Source organism: Sinocyclocheilus grahami, unplaced genomic scaffold (genome assembly GCF_001515645.1).
Source record: "Sinocyclocheilus grahami isolate Dianchi unplaced genomic scaffold, SAMN03320097.WGS_v1.1 scaffold365.1, whole genome shotgun sequence".
NCBI lineage: Eukaryota > Metazoa > Chordata > Actinopteri > Cypriniformes > Cyprinidae > Sinocyclocheilus > Sinocyclocheilus grahami.
Window position 1 is genome coordinate 228,860 of NW_015505544.1, and position 16,900 is coordinate 245,759.

At 34.9% G+C, this 16,900-nt stretch overlaps 1 protein-coding gene across 1 annotated transcript in view; it reads left to right on the plus strand.

Annotated features, from left to right (window-relative positions):
• The first annotated feature begins 302 nt into the window (after positions 1-302).
• Positions 303-16,900, plus strand: part of LOC107549180 (semaphorin-5A-like) — a 163,031-nt gene continuing 146,433 nt past the window's right edge. The window contains exon 1 of the mRNA XM_016230171.1: positions 303-629. The gene's annotated coding sequence lies outside the window, so the exon portion shown is untranslated. The remainder of the gene's footprint in view (positions 630-16,900) is intronic.

Sequence of the window (16,900 nt, forward strand, 5' to 3'; positions counted from 1 at the left end):
TACAAGTACGATTATAGCCTATCTCAACTCAAATCAATATTTCATACTGACATAGGCTAAGGCTAATTATTTATTTGGTGAGTACGTGTAATAAGCTTGATACTGTACAATCAACCGGCCATTAGCCTATCGGGGAAATAAATAAATTAATCAGTGATTACACTAGAGGCTGTAAATTGTGACCTCTGGTGGTATCTTACGCTACTGAAAATAACGCTCTTGCCCTGCAGACCAGGCTCGATGGTTCGCTGGGACGCTCTGGTCTTGTCGCGTCGCGTCGCTCTCAGTGTAGACACGGGGGCGCTCGCCGGCAGTGCGTCTTATTCTGTCGCTCTCTGACCGGAGCGCCTCACACAAACTGCCCAGTGAGTTGGACTCCGCGACACTGCTGCACGTCTTCTACCGCTGCTCTCTCACTGTCGTCTGGGAAAGTAGTGGAAGTCATTGGGTCTTATTTGCGTACGTTACACGTTGAGTTTATGTAGAAAGCTGCGCTCTTACGGACTATTCCCCCGTTGCGGACTGTAAAGATATTGGGATTACTACACGCCACATATTTCACAGAACTCACTGACTCTGCGTTTCTTCTCACCTGCATGTTCAGGAGGGATATCGTGGCACTTTATTTGGTAAGTGAGACGTTATGCTTTTCTCCTTTACGTGACTATATATTTGGTAAAATGCAAATACTGTTTCTGTGTTTCTCTTGTAATACATTGATAAAAGAACAAGTGTATGTTTCCTAAGAATTATTTCAGCTCAACACATAGCTAATATTTCGCATGCAAGTACTAAACATTCTGACTCCGTGTTTTATTTAGCCTGTTTATTTTTTCACTTTCATATCACTTTTTTCATTAATGAGGAAAACATTGGCGAAATCCTTTTTTACCACAATGTATATATGCTTTCACGTCTGTTTTGTGGAACTTTTGCTGATGAAAATCATATTTGCCGCGTGGTGGTGCTGCCTCAGAGTAGTTCACAGTCTAAAGGCGAAGCAGCTTTTGACAGCAATAAAACAGTTTCACGTGTTAATTCAGTATCTTTTATGAACTGTTCGCTTTAATTGTTTTCAAAGACTAGACTAGCAATGCTGACTAACTAGCTAGTCTAGTCTTTGTTATTAGCGGATTTTAAAGTTAGATTCTTTAGTTTGTTATTTTTCTGTTTTCTCTTCTAAATCCAAAACAACTGTTCTAGTTTTAAAGAATGGATTAAAATAGACTTAAACTTTTTATTGTGTCTTGATTACTTCTTTCTAATTTGTAAATCTTTATCTGAGGCAGAATTGTATTACGGGCATTTTATTTATGCAATTGATTTTCCTCAACCAAGAGGACCTAACTTCTATACATTTATTGAATTATTCAATTGAATATACCTATTTTCAGTTAATATGAAAATGATAAATAAATAGCCAGTGACATGGTAGAAATATTTAAAACGAGCTGTCAAGGCTAACTTATATGTGATCTCATATATGTATTATAACAGAGCTGTTGCAATTTTGCAACAAGGCTTCTTTTTTGAAATTCAATATACATTCGTGTCTAAGTATACACTACAGCACAATTGGGATCATTAGGATCGGTTGGATGTTGAAGCTTCATCACTATGTTGATGATGATGATGTGAGACAAATGAAGACATTTTCAGAGTGACAAAGACTCTTATTGACTGGCAATTATTAATGACTGCTGCATTTGATTGTCTCCTATTATTTAAAGGACAATCAATCATGAAATGCATTTGTTCCACTTTGCCTGATGTACCACTATGTTAACAGCCACTTTCAACCATGATTGATCAAGTTCATTAGTTCAGTGGTCATATATAAACCTTTCTGTATTTGATTTTCCTGCATTGTGACCTTTGTGTCCAAACTGTTTTGTCACACTGGCGTTATGAGCAAACATATTTAGTTTAATCTAATAGAGAATGTGTCAGGTCAATAGGCATAATAGCATCAACTTTGGACATTCAAACTTGGACACTCAGCCGTGCAGCAATTGTCAAATATGATCTTTTTTTAATCCCTCACTCTATGAAATGTATCTGAAAATAGTATACACTACAGCACAATTGGGATCATTAGGATCGGTTGGATGTTGAAGCTTCATCACTATGTTGATGATGATGATGTGAGACAAATGAAGACATTTTCAGAGTGACAAAGACTCTTATTGACTGGCAATTATTAATGACTGCTGCATTTGATTGTCTCCTATTATTTAAAGGACAATCAATCATGAAATGCATTTGTTCCACTTTGCCTGATGTACCACTATGTTAACAGCCACTTTCAACCATGATTGATCAAGTTCATTAGTTCAGTGGTCATATATAAACCTTTCTGTATTTGATTTTCCTGCATTGTGACCTTTGTGTCCAAACTGTTTTGTCACACTGGCGTTATGAGCAAACATATTTAGTTGAATCTAATAGAGAATGTGTCAGGTCAATAGGCATAATAGCATCAACTTTGGACATTTAAACTTGGACACTCAGCCGTGCAGCAATTGTCAAATATGATCTTTTTTTAATCCCTCACTCTATGAAATGTATCTGAAAATGGAAATGACCACTTCAAGCAGTTTGGAAAGCAAATGCGTTTGCTTAATGACTCCGAACACATTTGGCATTCCTGAAATCAGCCGTTCGTGTAGCTTTCCTGCTTCATTGATCCCTCCAGACTGTACCATTATGTATTTTACCCATGCTGAATATATGATGACATTCAAGTCAGTTCTTCTTTTCTTGCTTAAAGGTAGATGCACTACAGTATAGGAAACTTTCTTAAGCCTAAGCTCTATATAGTGCATGTGTATAGACTAGTGTATCACCACCAGCAGGCTTCTGGAAAAATGTGACCCTGGTCCAGATGGTAAAATTACTTTTAGATCATAGCAGTGCAAGTCCTTTGAGTTCATTCACCTGCAAAAGGCACGGTCTTTAAGGTCCCATAGGACAAAGCGGCTCGGGAATGTAAAGCAAAAAGAAAGTGCTGAATTCTGAAAGAGTATGATAAGATACCTTTGGGCAATGAGAGTGGTTCGAATTACAGTGTGGATTCAACATTGAATCTCAGTAGACATGTAAAAACAGTCCCAAACTGAAAAAAAAACTGACTTGACCTAAACTCTAACCTCCTTAATACTGTTATTGTCCTAAAGCGATAATTTAGTCAACATGAGATCATTGAGTTATAGTTATATCTTCTATACAGATTCGCATATGTCAGGCATTGTGTCATACACTTCTACATTGAAAGCACTTTTATTTTAGAACGCCCCGTAGACGCTTTAGTAATTTGAAGACTGACTTTTTTTCTTATTTGTAACCCAAGTTATTAGTCTGCCACTGGCCTACATGTGTTACGAACGCGTCACCAGCTATTGTAAAGTTGTCAGTATGCTGCAACATAGCACCTGCTCAACTTGACAACCCAGAGAGCCTGTTGTTCCACTCCCCTGTTCATTTTACATAATCAGACAAAATACCAAAAGATCTTAAAGCAATAGTTCATCCAAAACTGTACAATTATTTGCATACTCTCATGTCATTTCCTAAACTTAAATTTTTCTGTGAAAAAAGAATATATAAAAAGTGTATGCATTTATTTGATAAAGAATACAGTAAAAACAGCAATATTATGAAGTATTGTTACAATTTAAAATAACTAATCTAACTGTTGTATTTGAATATATTTTAAAATGTATTTCATTCCTGTGATTCGTCCCTTCGTACTTTCTTTTTTGTTTTAAATCTTACCTCTGACTTCTGAATGGTAGTCTATCACGGTTTCCACTCAAATATGAACTAGCATAACTGTTTTCAACATTGATAATAATATGAAATATTTATTTAGCAGAAAAACATTATATTCGAATGATTTCTGAAGGATCATGTGACACTGAAGACTAAAGTAAAGGCTGATGAAAATTCAGCTTTTCCATCACAGGAATAAATAATATTTTTAAATATATTACAACAGAAAACAGTGATTTTAAATTGCACGCAGTTTGTTTGTGTATTTGGACCCAATTGACTTTCATTGTATGAGGGAAAAAAAATTCACAATGACTTCCTATGTCTTCCACAGAATATATATAAGTTTTGAACAACACAAGGGCGAATAATAAACTATGACAAAATATAAATTTTTGTAAGAACTATCTCTTTTAAATGTGATCATTCCATTCATCATATTCTCTCACACACTTTTAATTTCACTGCCATGAAGTGAGTTGAGTTTTTCCATTGTTTACCAGCGGTTTTGTCCCTTGTCTATATTTAGCTTCAGCTCGCCACATGTCCATTCAGGGGTGGTGCTCCTGTACTGATCACAGAACAGTCTTGGCAGTCTTAAGAGGAGAATGCAACAATGGCTGCCACTTTATTACCCTCGTAGAGTAAGTCAGGCTTGAGGAAACAGCTGGTCTGAGGAGCAGACAGGTCAGGGCTAATGATGTGCTAACTTATTCAATCGGTTAGACGCTGAAGGGTTGCTGTGGATACGTGCGACACAACCTTGATGGCAAATCAGACAACTATAGAGGAGCGAGTGTAACATGAGGCGTAATTGTCACCCGTGAAGTTTATTGATGTTGCCATAGCTACCAAAGAAGATTAGATAACTATGTTGTACGAAGACATGAGCTATTATGTCAGGACAGACTGACGTTGATCTGATGTGGTTGTGTTACTTTGTAATTATCACTGATTGTATTTTGACTGTTCATTGTCATATTCATGCTCTTGATGTTGATGATTATTGTAATTGCTGTTGGTTAGTTTCCGTAAACATTATTTGCTGTCTCCTCTAGGCTGTAGAGAGAATTCATTATTCATAATTCTTTCAATTCTTATTTAGAATTGGGCAATTAAGTACAAGATGTGAACAGGATGTGGATAATATTTTAAAGGGGTCATATGATGCGATTAAAATTTTTCCTTTCTCTTTGGAGTGTTACAAGCTCTTGGTGCATAAAGAAGATCTGTAAAGTTGCAAAGACTAAAGTCTCAAATCCAAAGAGATATTCTTTATAAAGGTTAAGAACTTTTATTCTCGCTGTAGTATTGTTGTTGCCGCCGCCATGTTGTGTGAAGGCGCTGTGTTTCGTTGTGAAAGCGAAACTACTTTGTTTGCCCTTTCAAAAGAGGACGATATCTGCTTCATCATGCCGGGAGCTGATCCGTGCTGGTCGCTGAGGAAATACAACAACTTTGCGCTGTGGATCACCGGATCGGCTTTCACCGTGGACGAAGCGGAGTCCAGCCCGGGGTCGTCACATGTGGTTGCCGCAAGCCCTCCGGACGCGCCTTCGTCGAATCTGCCAGCTGTGCCGTTCTCAAGCCCGCCGCCTCTGCTCACTCTAGGCCGCCGTGTGTGACGCTGTGGGACTGTAAGTACGTTTTTTATATTTAAAGAGTTTTTATATTTTATATTTTTTATATTTAAAGCAAGTTGTTTTGGGCAGGGTAGAGCAGGGCTTGTTGTTTGTAATTTCTCCGATCACAAATGCAGACATGGTTTTATGTTTACGCGGCACGATGCAACGCAATGTGTAAAAAGACAGTATAAGTCATTGTAATCCATAATTATGTCCCCACTGGATGCAACGAATGCCTTGTTTATAATGGGTTTTCATGTTTTTGAATCATCGCTCCGGCCTGACAGGGCATCATCACAGTATGCTTGAGGTATTCGGCCAATCATAACGCACTGGATAGCTGGCCAATCACAGCACACTTTGCTTTTCAGACCGATCAGAAAGGCGGGGCATAGAGGAGAAACAATAATGTACAGTATATGGAAAAAAAATTGTTTTTTGAACCTTAAACCGCATAAACACATTGGATTACACCAAATACACAAAATAATGTTCTTTTTAGCAACATCATATGACCCCTTTAAATTAGCAGCATTTTTTAAGTTCACTTCAAGGTTGTTCATATTTTTTGTTCAGGTCTAGAGGCCTGCTAGTCTAAAATAAAAAATGTGTACTGTATCAAGTTTTTGTGAGTGTACAGTCGACAAAAGAGACTCTTTTATCATGCTAGAACAGTTCATTCAATCTGCAGCGTTGCCAGATTGGAGCAGGACTAGAGTAATAGGGACTGCTTTGAACTGCCTCTGTTCTGCAGGTGGAAGCCAGTGCTTTCTGGATGATTTTTTTTAGTTTTACAAATAAAGAAAGCAGGTTTGAATGTGTTTTGAAAGAGAGAGAGAGAGAGAGAAAGAGAGAGAGAGAGCGAGAGAGCACTTTAATGCTGTTCGCTTCAACTGAAACAGATATGTCCACATGTCAGTGCAGATTAGCACCATCTCTCCACACTGGCTGATATGTTTACTAAAACCACAAAACCTCATTGCCCTTCTTTCACTGTCATTTTCAGCCACAATCCTTATATTTAGCCCAGACTCACTGATTGTGAAACTTCACATTGACAAATCCCCTCGGTCTCTGTGTTTCCACTCGGTGCTTGTATGAAAGACTTGTTTCTTTTTTGCGCATTTAAATAAGGACAACGCTTCAGTGGCACTAATAGAGGTCCAATTTATAATCGCATCAGACCTCGGGTGTTATTTTTAGGGAAGGCTTGGAGAGCATCCTGCTTATGTTTGAAACACTGGACCTTATGTTCTTTGAGAATAAAGGTTGAAAGCCAGATCAGAGTTTGCTGTAGTTTATTAATGTGATGCCATTCCACCTGCGGTTCCTCTTCAGACTGAATCATGAGTTGTCATTCTTCTGAAAATTATTTTCCATTCTTTCTAGGCCCGGTTTAACAGGCTTGTAATTTCTATGCAGGTAAATGATGTTATAATAAAAACAGTAGTCTTTGCATTTACCGTATTGGCCCGAATATAAGACGACCCTGATTATAAGACGACCCCCCTTTTTCCAGATGTACCTTTTGTTTTTTCTCAGTAAAACACATTTTGTCTTCAATTATTTTCATATTGCATATTTTTCCTATTTAAATTTTTGCTTTGAAAGTATGGTAAAAACTGGTAAAATGTACCAACAATCACATTTAAAAAATATACACTTTTTGATATACCATAAAAAAAAAAAAAACAGGAAGCCCATCTGAATCAGGACATTTAGGCTATCCATCTAAAATAGTAGCCTACCAAAATCTTATTAACAGTAGGTTAAATCTTACTGTAGTCTTCAAATCTGGGTACTGTCTTACGTTTTAAAATCACAAAGGGAGTTTGGTCCCATCAGGCTAACGTGACAGTCACGACTCATGCAGCTGTAAGGTTTTCTTTTTCTTTTGTTTTTACTCGCGATCTTTACAACACGCATTACATTACGTATTTCATGGCTCACTCGTTTTATGCGCATTTAGAGCCACCTATTGTGTTGTGGGTGTATTATTGACATGTCAAAGTCTAGACCCTGAATATAAGACGACCGCGTTTTTTCAGATGTATTTACAAGAAAAAAACATTGTCTTATATTCGGGTCAATACGGTAGTTTTTAAAGAGCTAATGACAACAGAGATTAAATTAAATGATGGGTGTTAATTGCTGCAGTTTTATTGATGTTTATGAGAAATAAGATAGATTTCCTTTTTTTTGTTAATTTATTTTGAGTAATTTAAAATGTTATTTTACTGTCATCAATTGCATATCATATATTGGAATTATATTGGCCATTGCTCACACTTTAAAAATACATTAAATAAAAATAAATAAATAAATGTATATTAATAAATAAGTTTATATATATAAACAAAATAAAAAAATATTATAAATAATACATATATGTTTATGTATAACATTAATAATAATAATTAGGTATATATTTAATATCAAATAATTTCACAAAATGTAAAAAAAATATGTAATATATATAATACATTTAATATGTATGTTATAGTACATGTTCATATGTATATACACACTGTAGCCAAACGTTTTGAATAATTACGATTTTTTTTAAACGTTTTTTTCTTTAAGTGTCTATTGCTCATTTGATCATTGTTTTGTATTAAAATATATATTTTGCAATGTAATTTTTCCTATGATGGAATATATATATATATTTATAATGGCACAGGCCATTGAGAATTTTTTTTTTATTTGACCACAAAAATGGCAAAAAATGACATAAAAGAAAACTTTCTCCTACACAAATCGTCCATTTTCAGGATTTTTCTCTGGGTTCTCCATATAGTCTTGTTTATAGAAAAGTTTCAGCCTCTGTTCTAATGTGGTGCAAGTGTGTCTGATGGATTCTAACAGCATTGTGACCATAGACTGTGTGGGGAGAGTGATGCAGATAGTGAGAAAGCACTTAATATGTATTTAGGGCTTTTTTTCAGATAGAGCTGTAGCCTGCCGCCTCCCCTGCTGCTCTGAAAGCTTGTGTCAGGCTGTGAACAGCATCCATCTCTGTCTGGGGTCCTGAAAATGTGGCATAGCAGATAGAGCAAGTGTAGATTGATTCCTGTAGCCAGGGGTTTGCTTCAGGGGTGAAAGAGGTCTGCGTCCAAAAAGAAGCTTTAATGAGTCGCCTTGGAAGGTGGTCTGCGTGGTTCTGCTCCACAGCTTTTGTTTTAATACTGTGTGATTCTCTTGCGTGCTGTTTCTGTGGACTGTAGAGTGAGACACGGCACTTATGATTTTTCTGCTTACTGCGTAGATAGTTTGGCAGTGAAAACTGTTGATGAAGCATTTGCATACAAACTCAGACTTGCATGCGTGATATCATGTGTGATAAACGGTTTCTTAACTATGCACTTCATTTAAAATATTGCCATCTTTATTTGAACATTCTCCAATAAAATATTATTGCATTACCCAGACCTGATTTTTATATATTTTATATATTTTCTTTCCTGATATCACTTCTGATACCTATTTTTATTTTTCTCATTCGGTTTAAAAAGAAACACACACTTCTAACTGTACATTTGTTTTTGTTTTTATAAAAGAAGTATAGAAATAAAACCAAATATATATTAGAATAAAAAAATGCATAAATAAATGGATTCTAGGCTACTGTACAATCCACTAAAAAATGTATAGAATTTCCAGTGAAAATCTACCTCAGTCTAACAATAATTTAAATATTAATCTTTTTTGTTTTTTTAATCTAAAGATCGAAATTAATATGAATCATTTAGTGGAAAAGAGTGCAGAGTGTCTTATTTGAAACCTGTAATTATAAAATACAACTTTTGTTTGTGACAATGTATTGTACAATGTAACAACAATGTGGCCCTTTTGATATTTTTGGAGCAGTGGTGTTTTAGTGTTATTTATGTACTATTATAGTATTTATTATTAATATATTGAAATTTATTAGATTTTTATAATAGCTTTTCCATTATTTTTATTTAAGTTTGAGTTAATTTTAATAGTTTAAATAGTTATATATATTACACATATTATACTGTATGTGTGTGTGAATATATATATATATATATATATATACATATATATAATTAAAAAATATATTTTATACATTTAATTAAAAAAAATAAGTTGTTTTAGTTTCAGTTAACAATAACAGCACTGTTTTAGAGCTTGATTCTGAGGCCATGACTAATAGATGGATACCTGATCTATTTAAAAAGCTTAGTTTCTCTGCCAATACCGATCCAGGTATCAGATAGGTGCAGCTTTACAGTTTTATTGATGTGCTTAGAATTGAGAGGACAAGAAATGGTAGGAAGACAGATGGGTGGGGTCAACAAAGAATGTAAGCTGGATTTAAACGTCCTCATGGCTCAACATGTCAGAATATGTGGCCTAACCTTTAAGCAAGGGTGCCGTCTATGTGCTTTTCAAGCGAGAGTATGACTCAAACTCTGCATTTTGCTTTCTTGACATCCGATATTTGTGATGTGTCTGCACTGTGCATCTGCACTATCCAAATCTGTGGAAGCATCAGGGGACTTGACATCATCCCTGACAGGTGAGGCATCTGCAGGCTCAATCTATGCTAAGAAAGTACACATTTATCTGTAGGAAACCTTACAGTCAAGTGTGGTGACAGTTCGGAGGTGCTCTTTCATTTGTATTCACTTTGGATAAATGTCACTGGAGGAGTGCTAGTTAGCTGGCAAATGCAAATTAGCCTACCTGATGACCTGGAGTTCCTGCTGTGAAACGATTGGCACACTGTTACTTCCTCTGTCCTTTTTTCATTTATGTTTTTGTTTCTTTTCCACCCTCTACTCCTTTCAAAAGAGACAAAGTGCTTGGAAAGGGAAACTGAGCTAGAAAAAAAAGAACAAAAATCACCTGTTGTGCTTAAAACGCCCAATTTTGCCTGGTGGGCTATTAAACCCTCTTGCCTGCATGAAAATAATATCAACATGCGTCTTTCCTGTGAATAGTGTTGAATAAGACTGAATGAATTATGGTGAGCTCTGAACCCTGCAGAGCCAAACACACTTTCCCTCCCAGTACAGAACGAACATCTGTTGTGTGATGAATAAAGCAATGTTTTATAAAAATAAATTTTAGATATACACCTCCACACCATTCCTTCCCAGCCACCACACACACACACCAGCAAATCAGGGTTGCTAAATGGTTTTCATGTGTTAAACTGAGATGACGGTGCCCTTGAGCAATTATTCAGAGTTATAAAAAGACACACTTGTTTTTTGACACTCACTGGTTTCTCATTGACCCTGCTGAGGTCTGCGCTCTCGCACTCCCCTATTTCACCTGCTGACGTTTTGACGGGTTTCGCAGCAGTTTTCATCCAGTCATTCTCTTCTGACAGAGCAAACCGTGAGCTCAACCCTGACATCTCTGGAAGCTGCTCTTCAAACAGCATGACCCAGACTCAATTAATAGTCAAAAATAAGCTCTGCCTTACTGCTTATATAGTGCATTCTACTGAGAGACTAGATTTACAACTAGATTTTTGAATGAAGTTAGCATGTTGCTAATACATAGCAGACAAATACATAACACACATACTGTATATTGGGTTAAATAATAAATAATACAATTCAAAAGTTTGGGTTCAGTAAGATTTTTAAGAGAAAGAAAGAAAGAAAGAAAGAAAGAAAGAAAGAAAGAAAGAAAGAAAGAACTTTCTATTCATCAAAGAATCCTGTCAAAATGTATCATGGTTTCCACAAAAATATTAAACAACACAGCTGTTTACTGTTTACATCATTGATAATAATAATTAATCTTTCTTGAGCAGTAAATCAACCTATTAGAATGATTTCTGAAGGATCATGTGACACTGTGATCACAGGAATAAATTACATTTTAAAATTCATTAAAACTGCTATTTTAAATTGTAATAATATTTCACACTATTACTTTTTTACTGTACGTTGCATTCGAATTTTAGGTGTGCATTAAGGAGGCAGCCATATCAGCTGAGATGCATTTTAATGTTTTTGTTAGCCTATCCAGTTGAAGCCACTAGATGCGGCGCTGCTGTTAATTACAAATATTGCGGGAAAAGAGAACATCAATGCGGAGAAGATCTTGTTTACGTCAAAACTGAAACCAAGCCGTTCACACAGAACGCATATTTTGTGCATTTTCTAGAGGGACATCAATCACCGTTGCACTCACGTCTCGCACAAGAGAGCCACATGTTTAGAAAGCCACGTCAAATGAATCCAAGTTCAACTTTGAAAAAAACATATCTCGAGACTTTATGGCAGGTTTTTTCACCATCTGACTGCAACTCGTGTTTTTAAATGAAAAATGTACTCTGTGTGATTGGTTTTCGGCCCTTTGTATTAAACTATGCATACATACATGATGCTATTTTGTTTATAGTTGTTTAAGCAACTTAGTTAATTATAATTGGTTTATAAACATTATTTTAAACATTATGCACTTTTTTTTCAAGGATAGTCATGTTATCTATGCTCGATGTGCCCTCTTGTGGCCTCAGGAGAGAAGCCAAAAGCTTTTCTTTACCCTAACTGAAATAATGCATATATGCATATATAATATAATTAAAATTTTGATAATATTTATGCAGTTTTTCAGCCATTCTGACAGTCCTGTTGTACTGTGATGTAAAGAGCTCATCTTTTTAACATGTGTTGGTTGTCACCATTCTTGAGGTTAGTGTGTCTAGTTTTGAGGCCTAGAGTATGTTCAACTACTCATGTCAATTTTCTGGATATATGTCTTGTAAGTTGTTTTACAATCAAAGACAATGCTGTCTACTTCTTAGACTAAGTTGCCCATTAACATTTGTAAACAAACGTAAATTTGATAATGTGATGACTTTTAAACAATTAAATTAATTACCCCAACGACAGTAATTGTTTTTTCAGTTGCTGTAACAATAATTTTTCTATTAGGAAAATAAGACAATCAACATTGCATGAACAAACTAATTTACATTGACTAAGCAAAGTATCTTTACTGAGCAGAACTAAAAAACTATTGTTGAGAGAACTCAAAAGTCTCACTGCATAGATTTTTGAATGAAGTTAGCATGTTGCTAATACATAGCAGACAAATACATAACACACATACTGTATATTGGGTTAAATAATAAATAATACAATTCAAAAGTTTGGGTTCAGTAAGATTTTTAAGAGAAAGAAAGAAAGAAAGAAAGAAAGAAAGAAAGAAAGAAAGAAAGAAAGAAAGAAAGAAAGAAAGAAAGAAAGAAAGAAAGAAAGAAAGAAAGAAAGAAAGAAAGAAAGAAAGAAAGAAAGAAAGAAAGAAAGAAAGAAAGAAAGAAAGAAAGAAAGAAAGAACTTTCTATTCATCAAAGAATCCTGTCAAAATGTATCATGGTTTCCACAAAAATATTAAACAACACAGCTGTTTACTGTTTACATCATTGATAATAATAATTAATCTTTCTTGAGCAGTAAATCAACCTATTAGAATGATTTCTGAAGGATCATGTGACACTGTGATCACAGGAATAAATTACATTTTAAAATTCATTAAAACTGCTATTTTAAATTGTAATAATATTTCACACTATTACTTTTTTACTGTACGTTGCATTCGAATTTTAGGTGTGCATTAAGGAGGCAGCCATATCAGCTGAGATGCATTTTAATGTTTTTGTTAGCCTATCCAGTTGAAGCCACTAGATGCGGCGCTGCTGTTAATTACAAATATTGCGGGAAAAGAGAACATCAATGCGGAGAAGATCTTGTTTACGTCAAAACTGAAACCAAGCCGTTCACACAGAACGCATATTTTGTGCATTTTCTAGAGGGACATCAATCACCGTTGCACTCACGTCTCGCACAAGAGAGCCACATGTTTAGAAAGCCACGTCAAATGAATCCAAGTTCAACTTTGAAAAAAACATATCTCGAGACTTTATGGCAGGTTTTTTCACCATCTGACTGCAACTCGTGTTTTTAAATGAAAAATGTACTCTGTGTGATTGGTTTTCGGCCCTTTGTATTAAACTATGCATACATACATGATGCTATTTTGTTTATAGTTGTTTAAGCAACTTAGTTAATTATAATTGGTTTATAAACATTATTTTAAACATTATGCACTTTTTTTTCAAGGATAGTCATGTTATCTTTTGCTCGATGTGCCCTCTTGTGGCCTCAGGAGAGAAGCCAAAAGCTTTTCTTTACCCTAACTGAAATAATGCATATATGCATATATAATATAATTAAAATTTTGATAATATTTATGCAGTTTTTCAGCCATTCTGACAGTCCTGTTGTACTGTGATGTAAAGAGCTCATCTTTTTAACATGTGTTGGTTGTCACCATTCTTGAGGTTAGTGTGTCTAGTTTTGAGGCCTAGAGTATGTTCAACTACTCATGTCAATTTTCTGGATATATGTCTTGTAAGTTGTTTTACAATCAAAGACAATGCTGTCTACTTCTTAGACTAAGTTGCCCATTAACCTTTGTAAAAAAATGTAAATTTGATAATGTGATGACTTTTAAACAATTAAATTAATTACCCCAACGACAGTAATTGTTTTTTCAGTTGCTGTAACAATAATTTTTCTATTAGGAAAATAAGACAATCAACATTGCATGAACAAACTAATTTACATTGACTAAGCAAAGTATCTTTACTGAGCAGAACTAAAAAACTATTGTTGAGAGAACTCAAAAGTCTCACTGCATCAAGTTGCCTTATTTTTTTTAAGTTTTCTCAACAATTAATTTTTTACAGTGCAGTCACCCTAGAATAATTATTCTTTCTTCTAATTTTAAACACCAGACCCTTGTTAGCAGGGCCACCTAGGTCCATATGGACCTTTCGGCATTGGTAAATTTCATGTTAATTAGAATTGCAGAGGGATAATGAGGATTATGTGTTCTAGGATTTCACTCTCATGCTTATAAGGGATCAATGTTCTTTGGAAACAATTAGGGGTACACATCCTGTTATTCCTGCCCTCAGAATTAGGTTCAGTTTTCCATGACTGCTCACCACACACATTTTCGTCTGCTGTGCGAGATGGGGGAAGGGAAAGAATTCTGAAGGTGAACAATCGATAACAGAGGTGAGAGTAAAGACTAGAAGGCATGTTCAGCGGTACTCCTGGATGATTTAGGAATCGGAAGTGTTTGGAATAATTTCGTGTTGGTAGACCCCGTCTGACTGGCCCCCCTGGAGGCCACATGTGGCAGCCCCAGAGAGCTGCAGACTGGAAAAGCTACAGTCATCATTAAAGTGAAGGGTAAGGGGGCTCATTAAAACATTATTTATGTGAGCTGTGATATTTTATCGCCACCATACGATTTCTTAGTGCTCTGTAAAGGCATGTTCAGCAGAGAGAAGAATAACTTATTGTTAGGCTTCCTGAGACACCCATCGTTAAAAAGAGAAGTTGGGGTGTGAGGCCGTTCTGTTCCCAATGCACACGAAAGTGCAAAATTCTCCATCTTGTTAACACCTGTTTCTGTTGGTGTTTGTTTATGAACTGTTCGGGAAATGAACTCGCTTAAATTGAAATGTTGACAGGTTATGTGAGCTCGCTGTGCAAAGTATACAAATGTTCTGCCACAATGTTGTTTAACTGGATGATTCCTGGACCAATATTATATTATTATATTTTATTATCATATTCATTTTTAAGAAGTACACTAAAAGTTTATATAAGCAAGTCTGTAGATAATTAGTTTATATCTATTAAAATGTATTTTTAATAGTTATCAAGTATTCTTATGTAAATAAATGAATATATATATATATATATATGTGTGTGTGTGTGTGTGTGTGTGTGTATTCTATTATTTTATGTTTACTTTAAATACATATAATACAATATCCTTAAATGATTTTAAAATAATATATTTTAAAAAAAGAAAAAAGTTATTTTAAATTGTAATATTTCACAATTTTACATTTTATTCTATTTTGATCAAATTGAGCATAAGAAACTTCTTTAAAAAACAAAAGGCCCCAAACGTTTGAAGAGTAGAGTAAACATTTTTATATTAATACTTATATATTAATACTTTATCAGTATTGAAATTGCTGTACGTTTATTTATTAAATTGCTCGTGGCGCATCCATCTCGGATCCATTTATTTTTTAGTTGAATGTTCTGGGATATATTTATACATAAGCTAAGAATACATGCTAACTGAGAATCTCACTAAAATGTGGTGTAAAGTAATAATAATAATAAATTATTATTTATAAATAATTTATTAATTTAATATGTAATAAATTATTTACACAAATAATTATTTAATAAATGAATTACATCTTGGGTATGAAATGATAATAATAAAAAAATAATAATAATAATAACGATCTGAATCTTTAAATAATGTATTAATTTAATCAATATCAGTAATACAAAATAAATAATTAAGTTATTCAAGGATTGAGATGTTTGGACATTTGTACCACATTCAGAAAGCAGCGTCTGTCTGACACTTCCACCACAGAGTTCATGTAGCTCTTGCTTATCCAGCTGCACCCACCCGCTGTCCTTCACTTCCCAAAGGCCTGTTTTCTTTCTTGATTCAGGTACTTTAGGGAAAATAAGGATCCACACTGGTGTGGTTGTGTGGATGGCTATTTGTGGTGTGTCCAGGGTCTGCTCACCCCCATCTGTTTGGGTGAGAGAGGAAGTTGTGGTGACTCTATAGAAGGTGAATTCATGCAGAAGTGTGGTGAAATCTGCCCTTGCAGTTTAGCAGATGGTGAGGGTTAGAATCAGGGCTAAGTCGTCACTGGCATTATTTCCGGATATAAAAAAAAAATCAGTAAGTTTGACGTCGCTTTCTCTAAATATATATTATCTGCTAAATAAAACTGACAACCTGACTAATGATCAGACACATTTAGATTTCCTAGGCATGTCTAAATCTCTCTCCTGGCAGCATTAGCATGACCCAGTGCTAACATTAGTGGTTCAACGGATCACAAATCTCACGGTTCGGATCACATTATGGTTTTTGACCCACGGATCGGATCTTTTTCGGAGCAGCAAGAAAAGAAAAATATTTCAATTTAACTTGCTATGCTTTCCATTTATTACTTCAAGCGAAGTACTTCTTTGATACCACAGCTACTACTAGATTAACTAAGAAAGTTTAAACATGATTAAAGAGACAAGAGAACAGCCAGTAAAAATAAGAACAAATGCACAAATTACAAGCATAGATAAATACAACAGAATATGTTACAAATAAAATAAGGTTGGTAGTATTCAAATACAGAAATGTAATAATTTGGGAAAATTAACACTGCATAATGTTCACTGTATAAATTAAATATAGATTTTTATCACAGCTGTTTTGTTGTTTGATGATCATTAATGACAGCAGCAGTATTTATAGGCCGCTGTCCCTTTAAGACCTGATGCACGGATCCGATATAATGATACACATCACATCCGATTTCTTTCTCAGCTGTTTTCATTCACTTGAGACATAACTGACTGCGTTTACCTGAATGATTGTCGAGATGGGTA